This window comes from Bombina bombina, chromosome 3 (assembly GCF_027579735.1).
Source record: "Bombina bombina isolate aBomBom1 chromosome 3, aBomBom1.pri, whole genome shotgun sequence".
Lineage (NCBI taxonomy): Eukaryota > Metazoa > Chordata > Amphibia > Anura > Bombinatoridae > Bombina > Bombina bombina.
Window position 1 is genome coordinate 460,799,915 of NC_069501.1, and position 16,145 is coordinate 460,816,059.

The 16,145-nt window shown below is 37.0% G+C and overlaps 1 protein-coding gene across 1 annotated transcript in view; it reads right to left on the reverse strand.

Moving 5' to 3' along the window:
* NFASC (neurofascin) overlaps positions 1 to 16,145 on the reverse strand; it is a 278,247-nt gene that overhangs the window by 155,127 nt on the left and 106,975 nt on the right. The window contains exon 2 of the mRNA XM_053706693.1: positions 11,381 to 11,420. The gene's annotated coding sequence lies outside the window, so the exon portion shown is untranslated. The remainder of the gene's footprint in view (positions 1 to 11,380; positions 11,421 to 16,145) is intronic.

The following is a 16,145-nucleotide window of genomic DNA, read 5'->3' on the forward strand; positions in this document are numbered from 1 at the left end:
TTAAAGAATGTGGTATCAACTCTATAATTTTCGGCTAATTTACCTGTGTATGGCCAGGAAGCAGGGAAGATGGAGTGGATAATAACATTTAATTATTGGTTAAATAAGTGGTGCAAGGAACGAGGATTTGGGTTTATTGGCCATTATAGCTCTGTTAGGCTAGATACTAGGTTATTTAGGAGAGATGGCTTTCATTTGGATGTTAAAGGAACAGAGTATCAGGGAGAGGAGTGCAAATGCTTTATTAGAAATCATTTAAACTAATAAAGGGGGTAGCATTAATATATGCACCTGCCCCCTACAGCATGCAAAAACTGTTAGTCCAAGTAACAATTCTAGAAATTCTAGTAGAAAAATTGTTCGCGCCATGAGCACAAATGCTCGCAGCTTAGGAAATAAATTACCTGAACTCACTTCAATAATGACTAGGGGCAACTTGGATTTATTAGCTATAACAGAAACATGGTACAATGATTTGCATGACTGGGACATAGTCATACCTGGATACAGGTTATTTAAAGAGAACCGAGTAGGAAAGAAAGGTGGAGGAGTTGCTCTGTATGTAAATGAAAATATAAAGGTTACAGAAATTGTAGGAAGAAATGATGAGGTGGAAAGATTTTGGGTGACTTTGGAAATTGGAGATAAATATGTGTTTAGAATATGGGTTGTATATAGGCCTCCATTGCAGTATGAAAAACTGGACAATCTGTTAGAAGAAATAACCAAGATGACCATGAAGGGTAAGTTTATATTAATGGGGGACTTTGATTTGCCAGATATAGACTGGAAGATTCCTTCTGCTAGATCAGCTAGAAGCAGGTATATTCTTGAATCCGAGCAATTAGTTATGGAACCAACTAGTAAGGAAGTTATATTAGATTTAATACTTACAAACAGTGAAACAGTTACAGATGTGTCTATAGGTCATCATCAATCTGTTTGGTTTTGTATTCATGTGCAGAAAATGTCCACCCAGACTAAAACAAAAGTTTTAGACTCTAGGAAGGCAGATTTTTCATTAATGGGAGAATACCTAAAAAAACTATTTAAAAGGGAAAACTCTTATTACAGGTGTTCAAGAACAGTGGGAATTTGTGAAGGGTGCCATTTTAGAAGGAACCGCACACTGGGGCCTATTTATCAAAGGTCTTGCAGACCTGATCCGCAAGACCTTGCTGAATGCGGAGAGAAATACGCTCTCCGTATTCAGCATTGCACCAACAGCTCACAAGAGCTGCTGGTGCAACGCCGCCCCTTGCAGACTCGCGGCCAATGGGCCGCCAGCAGGGGGTGTCAATCAACCCGATCGTACTTGATCGGGTTGATTTCCGGCGATTTCTGACCGCCTCATCAGAGCAGGCGGACAGGGTTATGGAGCAGCGGTCTTTAGACTCTGAAGACTCGCCAGAAACACGAGCCCACAAGCTCTGTTCGGAGCTTGATAAATGAGCCCCACTGTATTAGACATGTCTGTAAAAGTAAAAGAAATTGGAAACCAATTTGGTTTTCCAAAGAAGTAGCACATGCTGTAAAGACAAACAAGATAGCTTATAAAAATTACAGACGCACACAATCAGATGATGAAATGAAAATATGGAGACTCCAACAAAATAAGACTAAGCAGTTAATTAGGAAGGTTAAAACTCATGCAGAAGAGAAGATAGCACAGTCAGTAAAACATGGAGACAAAACATTCTTTAGATATATCAGTAAAAGAAGAAATTAAGGTAGGAATAGTAAAATTGAAAACAGTTGATGGTAGAATAATAGAAGGAGATAAACAGATTGCAGACTATCTCAATGCAGTGGCAGCTGGTGAATTATTAGGATGGGGGTGCACAAGACCCTGCCCCTATTAGAAAGCCACGCCCCTTTGAAAAAACACGCTCCTTTTTAAAAAACACGCCCCTTTTAGCAAGCCACACCCATTTTAAAAGCCACACCCCTTAGTGAAAGCCACGCCCATCAAATGGCCCCACCCATTTGAACCAGCAGTGTTTTTGGTCATCGTCTTCTTGAAATATCCAGCCCCGGCCTGGGGGTAACTTCAACTGAAGTTTGTGACTGATTCCTCAACATTATTCTCAAGTATCTGCTAATATTGAGTGGAATCCATGAGACCCTCAACAATATTCTCAGTAGTACAGGTCTGGAGGTGGGCTGTGGGCTGTTTTTGACCTTCTCACCATCCTTTGCTTTTGCCTCTGGCCCTCTCTGATATTTTACTTGCCCTGCCACTTCTGGCCTTAACAAGAACTGTGCCTATGTCTTCCATATCCTCACCATGCATTGCTCACTGTGTTCCTCACAGTGGACACAGAAATTTTAAATCTTTGAATGCATACTCTTCAGTACAGCCATGTTCACGTGCGACAGTGCACAAATGGAGGAGCCTACACTACCTACCCATGTCTAGTCTTAAAATATACATGATGGTGCTCAGTTAAATTATATAATAACATATATATATATATATATATATATATATATATATATATATATATTAACCAAATGATTAATTAAAGCTGCAAAATAATAAGAATATTGAATGTACATTTATGAAAACATATATATTCCTGGATTTAAAGAACCTTCCACTTTATAGAGAAATACAACCACATTTCAATTACTGTTGCCCCAGCCCCCAGTGTTCGATATTAGGCAATGCAGCCAAAGGCCTTGGCAACATGAAGATAAATACACCAACATTTTACTTTCTAGTACAAAAGAAGATTATTTCTATTACACTAGTGCTTAATAATTTACTTCAAAGGTAAACATTAAAACAATGTTTATAACTCAAGTACAAGTTTTGTAAATCAAGTCAATCCGCCTGTCTTTTTTTCAGGCAAATAAATCAATAACATTTTCGTTGAATTTAGGAATGTCATTTATCAATTGTTTTTCAATTGTCAGCATGGCTAGAGCGGTCAGTCTTTCCTCATTCATGGTGCTCCTTAGAAATGTCTTAACTCATTTTAAAGTTGAGAAACATCTCTCAGCCTCAGCAGTTGACACGGGAATAGTTGAAATAATTTGCAACAGTTTGTAGGTCTCTGAGAAAGTACTGTCCAAGTTATTTTCTATTACAAACTGTAGAAGACTGATGGCACCATTCATATTTCTGAAATCTGGTCTTCTGTAAATTACTCCTAGTTCAGTTTTCAGGCGATCTTTCTGTAATGTGTGATAAACAGCTGATGTTTGGTCAAGAAGCTGATTTGGAAAAAAATTCTCGTAATCCGCAAATTTTTCCGCTTGGAGGAGAGAAACAGCCGAGTAGTGAGTTATAAAAGAAAATCTATCTTTTACTTGATTTGTGATAACATCGCATATCTCTTTAGCTGCCAAAGTCTGAGCAATGTGAATATTTTCTCTCTTCCTTTTCCTAGATGTTTCCTCTGTTTCTGATATCGTCATGGTCACTGTGTCCATTCTATTCCTTTCATTTTCCATTGTCTGCTGGAAAGTGTTAATATGTTTTCGAATATGTGCCGCATCTGTTTGTGTTTTCTGAAGTTGGTTGTATAACACATCTACATGTGGCATAATATTGTGAAAAACTGTAAACCAAAACACGAATACCGAGTCTTGTAACATACGCCGAATAGCCCCTGCTTGATTTATAGCTATTTGTTTTTTCGATGTTGACTCTATTTTTTCCATGCATTCAATTAACTGTTCCCTGTTTTCAAAAACTGTATTGACGGTTCGACTCTTGAAATTCCACCTGGTGGCTGAACCATGAGGTATCCTTCTTCTAACAGTTTCATCTAGAATAGCTATCCTTTGTGGCGAGTTACTAAAAAAGTTAGTAATGTCACTTAGATTTGAAAAAAATACTCGAACTTGTTGATTTTGACTGCTTGCTTGGCTGACAATTAAATTGAGCTGATGTGCGTAGCAATGCACAAAATGTGCATTCTTGTAGGTACGTTTAATTATAGCCTGAACACCTGCATGCTGACCACTCATCACGCTTGCACCGTCGTAACTCTGCGATATCAGTTTCTCTGGGTTGTCTATAACTTTTTCCAAAGTAGCTTGAATACACGTAGCTAAAGATTCTGCATCATGTCCAGCTGGATTAGTGAATTCCCAGAATCTCTCAACCGGTTGTCCGTTACCTATAATGTATCTAAAAACAACAACCAATTGGAAGACAGATGAAACATCAATAGTTTCATCTGCTATCACTGCTACAAAACTTGCATTTGAGATTTCCTTCTTTATTTGGTTCTGGCAAACAGTAATTGAATTTCTTTTAACGATCCTTTAAAAACAGTGGCAATAGCGAGATGTTCTTTTAGAGATGCATCAAGCTCTGCTGAGAAGTTTATAAGACCTCTGAAAATGCCTGGATTAACCCCTTAACGACTGAGGACGTGCAGGGTACGTCCTCAGAAAAAAGGCAGTTAATGCCTGAGAACGTACCCTGCACGTCCTCAGTGTGGAAAGCAGCTGGAAGCGATCCTGCTCGCTTCCAGCTGCTTTCCGGTTATTGCAGTGATGCCTCGATATGGAGGCATCCTGCAATAACCTTTCACGGCCATCCGATGCAGAGAGAGCCACTCTGTGGCCCTCTCTGCACCGGACATCGATGGCCGGTATCGTTGGTGGGTGGGAGCCGGTATGGGAGGTGGGTGGCGGCCATTGATGGCCCTGGTCATGTGGAGGGGGGCGGGATCGTGGGCGGGGGAGTCCGGGGGCGCGCGCGGGCGTGCGCACGTGCACGAGGGGGCGGGCGCGTGCACGGGGAGGGAGCGGTGGGAACCGCTACACTACGGAAAAAATGTGTCCCCAAAACACAAAGTGGGACAAAATTTAAATAAATAAAAAAGCCCTTGTGTGATTTAGGTGGTGGGGGGGTGGGGGGGCGATTGAGCTACACTACAGAAATTAAAAAAAAAAATAATAAACATTTGATTGTTCAAAATGGGTACTGGCAGACAGCTGCCAGTACCCAAGATGGCCCCCAATAAGGCTGAGAGGGAGGCGTAGAGAGCTGTTTTGGGGGGGATCAGGGAGGTTGGGGGTTAAGGGGGGGATCCTAAACACAGCATATGTAAATATGCTTTTTTTTTTTTTCTTTAAAAAAACAAAAAACTTTTATTTTAGTACTGGCAGACTTTCTGCCAGTACTTAAGATGGCAGGGACAATTGTGGGGTGGGGGAGAGAAGGGAGCTGTTTGGGAGGGATCAGGGGGTGGGATGTGTCAGGTGGGAGGCTGATCTCTACACTAAAGCTAAAATTAACCCTGCAAGCTCCCTACAAACTACCTAATTAACCCCTTCACTGCTAGCCATAATACACGTGTGATGCGCAGCAGCATTTAGCGACTTTCTAATTACCATAAAGCAACGCCAAAGTCATATATGTCTGCTATTTCTGAACAAAGGGCATCCCAGAGAAGCATTTACAACCATTTGTGCCATAATTGCACAAGCTGTTTGTAAATAATTTCAGTGAGAAACCTAAAATTGTGAAAAAATTTACATTTTTTTTTACTTTGATCGCATTTGGCGGTGAAATGGTGGCATGAAATATACCAAAATGGGCCTAGATCAATACTTGGGGTTGTCTACTACACTACACTAAAGCTAAAATTAACCCTAGAAGCTCCCTACATGCTCCCTAATTAACCCCTTCAATGCTGGGCATAATACACGTATTGTGCGCAGTGGCATTTAGCAGCCTTCTAATTACCAAAAAGCAAAGCCAAAGCCATATATGTCTGCTATTTCTGAACAAAGGGGATCCCAGAGAAGCATTTACAACCATTTATTCTATAATTGCATAAGTTGTTTGTAAATAATTTCAGTGAGAAACCTAAAGTTTGTGAAAAAATTTGTGAAAAAGTGAACAATTTTTTTTATTTGATCGCATTTGGCGGTGAAATAGTGGCATGAAATATACCAAAATGGGCCTAGATCAATACTTTGGGATGTCTTCTAAAAAAAAATATATACATGTCAATAGATATTCAGGGATTCCTGAAAGATATTAGTGTCCCAATGTAACTAGCGCTAATTTTGAAAAAAAGTGGTTTGGAAATAGCAAAGTGCTACTTGTATTTATGGCCCTATAACTTGCAAAAAAAGCAAAGAAGATGTAAACATTGGGTATTTCTAAACTCAGGACAAAATTTAGAAACTATTTAGCATGGGTGTTTATTGGTGGTTGTAGATGTGTAACAGATTTTGGGGGTCAAAGTTAGAAAAAGTGTGTTTTTTTCCATTTTTCCTTCATATTTTATAATGTTTTTTATAGTAAATTATAAGATATGATGAAAATAATGGTATCTTTTGAAAGTCCATTTAATGGCGAGAAAAACGGTATATAATATATGTGGGTACAGTAAATGAGTAAGAGGAAAATTACAGCTAAACACAAACACAGCAAAAATGTAAAAATAGCCTTGGTCCCAAACGGACAGAAAATGGAAAAGTGCTGCGGTCATTAAGGGGTTAAATGAATCATCGCGTTCGTCATGTCCTCGAAGTGCAAGCTCAAATGGGCCACAAAATAAAATACAATTAATTATTTTGGAAAGAACATAGCGATTTTTCGTTACTTGCTCATTATGTTTTTTAATATTCAAACGATATGCACTGTCAATTGTGATTGGGAGCAATTATGTTTATTTGTTTTTTGACTTAAATGTGATAAATCGGCGACACCATAACTCACCCAGCTTGAATCCCCACTTTGTTTTGCAAACAGCAGACAATAAAAACAAAAGAGCCTGTTAGATAATTCACAACCACAAATCCATTGATATTTATCATATACCTCGGGTTTGAATTCTCTTTTGTAATCTCTAGTTTTACATTTTGTCACCTGGGTAAGGTTAAGCATAGGTGTTGGCCTGAGCATTTTAATTTAAATTTTTCTTTCAATGGGCAACGTTGAAAAATGTAATTGCTTTATCTCAGACACACTAATTTTACTAAGTGCCATCTTAACTGATAGTTTACACACAAAGAACAGTCCTTTGCTCTTATCTAATATATAACTTGTAGGTAGGCAGCTCTGCAGCTGTTAGAAAATATACAACTCAACTTGAAGTAATAGTTTAATATTTTGGCGGTTGTTATGTAATATATAACTTGTAGGTAGCAGGTAGGTAGCTCTGCAGCTGTTAGAAAATATACAACTCAACTTGAAGTAATAGTTTAATAGTTTGGCGGTTGTTATCTAATATATAACTTGTAGGTAGGTAGCTCTGCAGCTGTTAGAAAATATACAACTCAACTTGAAGTAATAGTTTAATAGTTTGGCGGTTGTTATCTAATATATAACTTGTAGGTAGGTAGCTCTGCAGCTGTTAGAAAATATACAACTCAACTTGAAGTAATAGTTTAATATTTTGGCGGTTGTTATGTAATATATAACTTGTAGGTAGCTCTGCAGCTGTTAGAAAATATACAACTCAACTTGAAGTAATAGTTTAATAGTTTGGCGGTTATCTAATATATAACTTGTAGGTAGGTAGCTCTGCAGCTGTTAGAAAATATACAACTCAACTTGAAGTAATAGTTTAATAGTTTGGTGGTTGTTATCTAATATATAACTTGTAGGTAGGTAGCTCTGCAGCTGTTAGAAAATATACAACTCAACTTGAAGTAATAGTTTAATAGTTTGGCGGTTGTTATCTAATATTTAACTTGTAGGTAGGTAGCTCTGCAGCTGTTAGAAAATATACAACTCAACTTGAAGTAATAGTTTAATAGTTTGGCGGTTGTTATCTAATATTTAACTTGTAGGTAGGTAGCTCTGCAGCTGTTAGAAAATATACAACTCAACTTGAAGTAATAGTTTAATAGTTTGGTGGTTGTTATCTAATATATAACTTGTAGGTAGGTAGCTCTGCAGCTGTTAGAAAATATACAACTCAACTTGAAGTAATAGTTTAATAGTTTGGCGGTTGTTATCTAATATTTAACTTGTAGGTAGGTAGCTCTGCAGCTGTTAGAAAATATACAACTCAACTTGAAGTAATAGTTTAATAGTTTGGCGGTTGTTATCTAATATATAACTTGTAGGTAGGTAGCTCTGCAGCTGTTAGAAAATATACAACTCAACTTGAAGTAATAGTTTAATATTTTGGCGGTTGTTATGTAATATATAACTTGTAGGTAGCAGGTAGGTAGCTCTGCAGATGTTAGAAAATATACAACTCAACTTGAAGTAATAGTTTAATAGTTTGGCGGTTGTTATCTAATATATAACTTGTAGGTAGGTAGCTCTGCAGCTGTTAGAAAATATACAACTCAACTTGAAGTAATAGTTTAATATTTTGGCAGTTGTTATCTAATATATAACTTGTAGGTAGGTAGCTCTGCAGCTGTTAGAAAATATACAACTCAACTTGAAGTAATAGTTTAATAGTTTGGCGGTTGTTATCTAATATATAACTTGTAGGTAGGTAGCTCTGCAGCTGTTAGAAAATATACAACTCAACTTGAAGTAATAGTTTAATAGTTTGGCGGTTGTTATCTAATATATAACTTGTAGGTAGCTCTGCAGCTGTTAGAAAATATACAACTCAACTTGAAGTAATAGTTTAATAGTTTGGCGGTTGTTATCTAATATATAACTTGTAGGTAGGTAGCTCTGCTGCTCTGCAGCTATTAGAAAATATCAACTAGAAGTTGAACTAAATTGTTAAGGAACTCCCTAAAAGTCCAGTATACTCCTAAGCTTGCTAATCTCAGACTCAGACTGTATCTGTTGTTTAAATTACAAGTAGAAAAATAAAAATGTTTTTTTAAAACACTAGTTCAAGTTCAAGACTCAACTCAAGTTACTCTATATAAAAAGCAATCTCAGACTCAGACTGTATCTGTTGTTTAAATTACAAGTAGAAAAAAAAATGTTTTTGTTTTTAAACACTAGTAGTTAAAGACTCAACTCACTCAGTTACTCTATATAAAAAACTGCAGGCCTGCAGCAAAAATCATTAAAATATCTGCCCACAAACTGTCAAACAACTTACTGAACTAATATAATATAGTAGTATAAATTTTAATTAGTAACTATCTTCTACTATATACTATAGATAATAGAATACTAGTTAGTGACTGTGAATCTAAAGTTAAGTTCTAAACTCTATTGCTAAGCTAAGCTAAGCTAAGCCTAATGTAATAATGGCTAACTCTAACTAACTCACTCACTGTCTATTAGCCTAAGGCTATTTGCACACTGCTGCTCAGCAGCAGCAAATATGACTGTTGATGCCAGCAGGGAGCAATTTTTTTTTCGTTTTTTGAAGTTAAAAGATTTTTTGCACAGAGCTCTATGCAAAACGCCTCCAACGCCTCTATGCAAAACGCCTCTCTCTCCACAAAGATTTTCGTGCCGTTGAGCCGTGAGGAGCCTCGTGGGGGCAATCATGTGAGCCAGGGAGCCTATCACACAGTCCGGATCAAGAGGCTGGAGGAGGAGACAGAGCACAGGCTGAAACGACCACACAGTTCACCCTGTGCGATTATGCCTCTATAGGCATGAGGCTGGGGAGGAGCTACGCCTGCACAGTGAATACATTGCGATCACTGTGCAGGCATATAGAGCTCCTTACCGCACGTGCGAGTGGGGGGTGGAGACTGGAGCCTGACTGTCAATCTATGACTCAGCCTCTCTCAGCCTCAGGCAGCAGCAGCCTGCAGGCAGTGCGACGAGCGCCGTGGTGGTGTGGTGTGACGTCACGGACGTCAGCACACACTGAGTAGTCCACCCGGTCCTAGCTCCTGCCTCCTGCCTGATAAATAATACTGTTACTGACTTACTGTACCAAAATATGATGATATAGCTAAGCTGGCATGATGATACACTGCAGACACAGGACAGCACACAGGAAAATAATAAATTATTAATAAATATAATATAAAATAATATAAATAAAAAATAAAAATAAAATTTTTCATAATTTTTTCCTCATTTTGTTTTTTATTTTCTGCTCATTTTTTCCCCTCCTCTGCCCCCTGGGGATTCACGTGCGACAGTGCACATATGGAGGAGCCTCCACTGTCTCAATGATTACTTCTGTTCTGTTTTACTTCTGTTCTGTTTTCACAAAAGATTGTAAAGATATGGGGGCCTATTTACTAATGTGCTAGCGGACATGATCCGATATTGCGGATCATGTCCGCTGCACATCGATAAATGCCGACAGCATACGCTCTCAGCATTTATCATTGCACCAGCAGTTCTGGTGAACTGCTGGTGCAATGCCGACCCCTTGCAGATTCGTGGCCAATCGGCTGTTAGCAGTGATTTCTGTCCGCCGCTTCAGAGCAGGCGGACAGGTTATGGAGCAGCGGGGCATCAAGCTCCATACAGATATATAGGAATTTCTATTTACAAAAACTTAGAACAAATTATGTTATGTGCAGAATAAGTATAACTGTACTTTGTAATCTATTTTTGATGTGTTTTGTGAGACTTTTTTGTTTTGCAAAACAGTTAACAACAGCTCTGAGGACGTGCTAACCTAACAAGCGTTAAATTGAATTGCGCTCAGGTGAAAACGAATGCGAAAACCGTTATCGCATCAGGCAAATATTTGCGCTCCACTTGTAATCTGGCCCATAGTGTTTAAAGGGACAGTCAAGTCCAAAAAAACCTTTTATGATTTAAATAGAGAATGTAATTATAAACAACTTTCCAATTTACTTTTATCACCAATTTTGCTTTGTTCTCTTGGTATTCTTAGTTGAAAGCTAAAACTAGGAGGTTCATATGCTAATTTCTTAGACCTTGAAGACTGCTTCTAATCTTAATGCATTTTGACCACTAGAGGGCATTAGTTCATGAGTTTCATATAGATAACATTGAGCTCATGCACGTGAAGTTACCCAGGAGTGAGCACTGATTGGCTAAAATGGATGTCTGTGAAAAGAACTGAAATAAGGGGGCAGTTTGCAGAGGCTTAGATACAAGGTAATCACAGAGGTGAAAAGTGTATTTCTATCACAGTGTTGGTTATGCAAAACTGGGGAATGAGTAATAAAGGGATTATCTTTCTTTTTAAACAACAAAAATTCTGGTGTTGACTGTCCCTTTAACCCCTTTGCATTATAGGGATTGCCAATCAGGACTGGCATAAATATTTATCCAGCAATAACCCCCCCCACCCCCCACCCTCCCTCCGGGACTACCTAGCAATGTTTACCTTTATAGATTTACATACCTGAGTCTGACATTTTTAAGGGACAAATAATACTAACAGCAGTAAAAAAAAATGTTTTAATTTAAAGCATATAATTTTTGTTTTGCACTGTGATGTTTGTCTCATTGGGAGGGAGCGGAGGTAAAAAATAGAACACATTTATTTTAGCAGCTCTTATAAAGGAAAAATAAATAATTTTCTCCTACCTTTTTAAACACAGCTTTTTGATGCTGGAGACTGTTCAAGCTGTAGGAAAGAGAAGAGGAGAGACTTGATTAAACCAGTTCCACAATGCACATATTAATTCGCTAACATACCATATTCTCAAGTGCGCAACTTTTCAATTTACTTCTTTTATTAGTTTTGCTTTGTTTTTTTGTATCCTTTGTTGAAGGAGCAGCAATGCACTACTGGTAGCTAGCTGAACACATCCAGTGTGCCAATGAGAAGAGCTATATATATGCAGGTGCCAATCTTCACCTAGCTCCCGGTAGTGCATTGCTGTTCCAGATCCTATCAAGGTATCCTTTTCATCAAAGGATAATAAGAGAATTAAGCAAATTAGATAAAAGAAATATGTTGGATGTTGTTTAAAATTGCATGTTCTATCTGATTAATGAGAGAAAATGTTTGAGTTTCATGTCCCTTTAAAGGGACATTACACCCAAAAATTTTCTTTTATGATTGCGATAGATAATACAATTTTAAACAACATTCCAATTTACTTCTATTATCTAAGTTGCTTCATTCTCTTGATATCCTTTGCTGAAAAGCATATCTAGATAGGCTCAGTAGCTGCTAATAGGTGGCTGCACATAGATGCCTTGTGTGATTGGCTCACTCTTCAATAAAGGATATCTAAAGAATGAAGCAAATTACATAACAGAAATAAATTGGAATGTGGTTTAGAATGAGGTTTTTCTAATCTATCCGCTTCTTTTTATGACAATTATAAAAAGTTTACAGACGAAGGTTGTGGAATATAGCAATATTAATGGGACTTTCAACCCTGTTAAATAGTTACTTTATATTCTACACAGCCATTAATTGCATTCTTTATCTGTCCCTTATTGTTCTCAACAGCAAGAGAGAAACTTAGGTTTCAACATGGTGGCACATAATATTTTACAGAAATTTAAAGGGACATGAAACCCAATTTTTTTTTTCATCTTTCATGATTCAGATAGAACATACAATTTTAAACAACTTTCCAATTTACTTATTTTATCAAATTGTATTAGTTTTTTGGTATCCTTTGTTAAAAAAACAGGAAGGTAAGATACGGAGTGTGCACATGCCTGCACCACTATATGGCAGCAGTTTTTGAACAATGTTATACATTAGCAAGCGCACTAGGTGACAGCACTACTTCCTGTCATGTAGTACGCCAGGCATGTGCACGCTACCTATCTAGATATCTATTCAACAAAGAATAAGAAGAGAACTAAGCAAATTTGATAATAGAAGTAAATTGGAAACTTTTTTAAAGGAACAATCTACTCCATAATTGTTATTGTTTAAAAAGATAGATAATCCCTTTATTACCCATTCCTCCGTTTTGCATAACCAGCACAGTTATATTAATATACTTTTTACCTCTGTGATTACCTTGTATCTAAGCCTCTGCAGACTGCCTCCTTATATCAGTTCTTTTGACAGATATGTATTTTAGTATCAATGCTGACTCATAAATAATTCCACGGGAGTGAACACAATGTTATCTATATGGCACGCATGAACTAGTACGGTCTAACTGCGAAAAACTGTCAAAATGCACTGGATTAAGAGGCAGCCTTTAAGGGCTTAGAAAACCTAGGTTTAGCTTTCAACAAAGAATACCAGGAGAACAAAGCAAATTTGATAATAAATAATAGTTTTTATTTGTTTTAATAATAAATTTGATAAGTAAATTAGAAAGTTGTTTAAACTAAATCATGAAAGTGTAATTTTGACTAAATTGTTCCTTTACAAATGTATTCTCTATCTGAATCATGAAAGAAAAAAAATGGGTTTCATGTCCCTTTAAACTGTACAATCAATTTTTCAACATTTAAACAACTTTTACAAATGAAACAAAAATCCTCTACATATTATTCTAAGGTTAATCTTTGCTTTGAATACATCATTATATCTAGCATTCATTTACTGTTTAATGCCCCTTTAATTATTACTAAAATAAACTATAAACAAATATAATTTTAATACACAGTGCATTATACTGGTAATTATTATCTGTAAACGCATCAGAACTATACAGTATGCAAGTACTAAATGAGCAGTAGAGCTTAAAGGGACACAAAACCCACATTTTTTTTATTTCATGATTCAGATAGAGCATGCAATTTTAAATAACTTTCTAATTTACTCCTATTATCAAATTTTCTTCGTTTTCTTGCTATCTTTATTTGAAAAAGCAGGAATCTAAGCTAAGGAGCTGGCCCATTTTTGGTTCAGTACCCTGAAAAGCACTTGCTGATTGGTGACAACATTTAGTCATCAATCAGCAAGCGCAACTCAGGTGCTGAACCAAAAATGGCATGAAAACGAAGAAAATTGATAATAGGAGTAAATTAGAAAGTTGCTTAAAATTACATACTCTATCTGAATCATAAAAGAAAAAATCTGGGTTTAGTGTCCGCTTAAACCAAGCTAACAGGAGTACAGGACTTATAAAGATACACAGAAGAAAATTGTGTATTTTCATGTTAGAGAAACCACACCAAATGTGTTTATTTTTTGTGGTGGTTTGCACTGAAATTGCTCTTGAAGAGATTTGTCAATACAAGTTAAAATAGAGTGGAAATAAATCCAGCTACTTCCCTACCTATGTTTTTTATGCTGGCTAAATATCTATGGGAGTTAAGGTAATGGTCTCGGTAGAACACAATAAAATATAGTAAGTGACATTCATTTCACTATGGCTTTCCACTTTCTTTTAAGAAACAACTCATTGGAAATACTGAATATTCCAAAGAACAGAGTACAAAATAAACAAAGTTGTTGGTTATACAAATGCTCTAAATGTGAATGGGGAGGAAATAAAAGATTGCAGTGTTGAACCCAGAAAATCGACCTGCAATACATAAAGATAAGTTGCTAGCTATACATTATTAAGAGAAACAAGGATTTGGGGGTTATTTTGAATGTAATGAAAAGACAAGCAGGTAAAATAGTCTGCTCTCATTTTATAAATTTGATTGGAGCAGTAAAAGTTTCCAAGAATGTCTAGAACAAGGAAGAATCTAGCTAAAATATATAACATAAGGCCACAGATAGTACTCTGGTACTGATCATAGGCATACATAAAACTATAGATTATCAGAAGTTCTGATAGAATCAATACATGTGTGACAATCTGATTGGTTTGATTATCTGAACATCTGTTATTCTGTATTATACCGTTGGCTGTTTAAGGATAGTGGATACAAAAACCTGCACTCATAGATCTGCATCACAAGTTCACTGACCACTCGAGAAGTATTGATTGGTCCAGTGCAAATGTGGCCATCCCATTGGTTACATTTTAAATTAAATCATTGATGTCTGTTTTGAACCATTGAATGTATACTCCTCTTTCAACATTTTGCTCATTATGGACATAAAATGTAGATCATCTTAAGTATAAGGTTCCATGGAAAGGTGTTAAAATAGTTAATAAAAAAGGGGTGGGGGTTTCTTCTGAAAAGGTTTTGTGACTGTTAACATGATTTATACCTGTAAATATAAAAACAGGAATTAAGAAGTCTAAAGTATTTTAGACATTAAGATGTCTAGAGTATTTTAGATTTCACATAAAGACAGAGGATGTGACAAGGTCACCCATAAATCTGGTTTATAAACAAAAATAGCTGGTTAAATACTGACTTGTTGGGTGGGGACTCAGCTCATTTTAAAAATTCAATAGAGGCAATGCACTGTTAGATAAACAGATAAGGAGTCATACAGGTGAAGTAATATAAAAATTGAAATCAGAGCTTTGCTACTAGTCTCAGGAGTCAGAGGAGCCAAATTATCAAGCTCCGAATGGAGCTTGATGCCCCTTGTTTCTGGCGAGCCTTCAGGTTCGTCGGAAACAGAAGTTATGAAGCAGCGGTCTAAAGACCGCTGCTCCATAACTTGTCCGCCTGCTCTGAGGCCGCGGGCAGAAATCAACCCGATTGAATACGATCCGGTTGATTGAAACCTCCCTGGATTGGCCGCGAATCTGCAGGGGGCGGCATTGCACCAGCAGTTCACAAGAACTGCTGGTGCAATGATAAATGCCGACAGCGTATGCTGTCGGAATTTATCGATGTGCGGCGGACATGATACGTTACATCACATAATGTCAGCTCGCACATTAATAAATAGGCCCCTAAGACTGGAAGGAAAACAGTCATCAGTGTAGTTGGCAGCAAAAATGTCTGGTCGTTTGAGCTAAGATTCAGAGATGTGGCCTTAGTCTGTTTGAAGGTCACTGATTTTGTTTGGTAGAGCTTTCTCAGTGGTCTGAGAAGAACAGAAGTCAAACTGCATAAGAAGAGGAATTACTGTTGAGAAAATTAGTTAACAGTTAAATACAAGCCATTCTAAGATTCTAAAGACAAGAGGCAGACAGGACAGTGAGTTATATTTATTAGGGCAGTGTAGAGGGAGACATTTAAGTTCATGTACGACCTTTGTATGTTTGCAGGAAGAGGGAACTAGAGATTTAATGAGAGAGCAGTTGAAGCATGAAAATAAGGGAAAGATTAGAGCCCAAGGCAGAGGTTGACAGATTATCATCAAGACACACATTTTAGGAGACATGAAAAGATGTATCTTTATATATATGTACTGTTTATATGAATGTGATGTGTATGCATGTATACATTAATGCATACTTTGTTTAGATAAAATGAACAGAAGAGTACTTCCCTGGAGTAAACAAATTAATGATGGAGATATTTAAATATGAAGATAAAGAGTAATACAACTACATATTTATTTTAT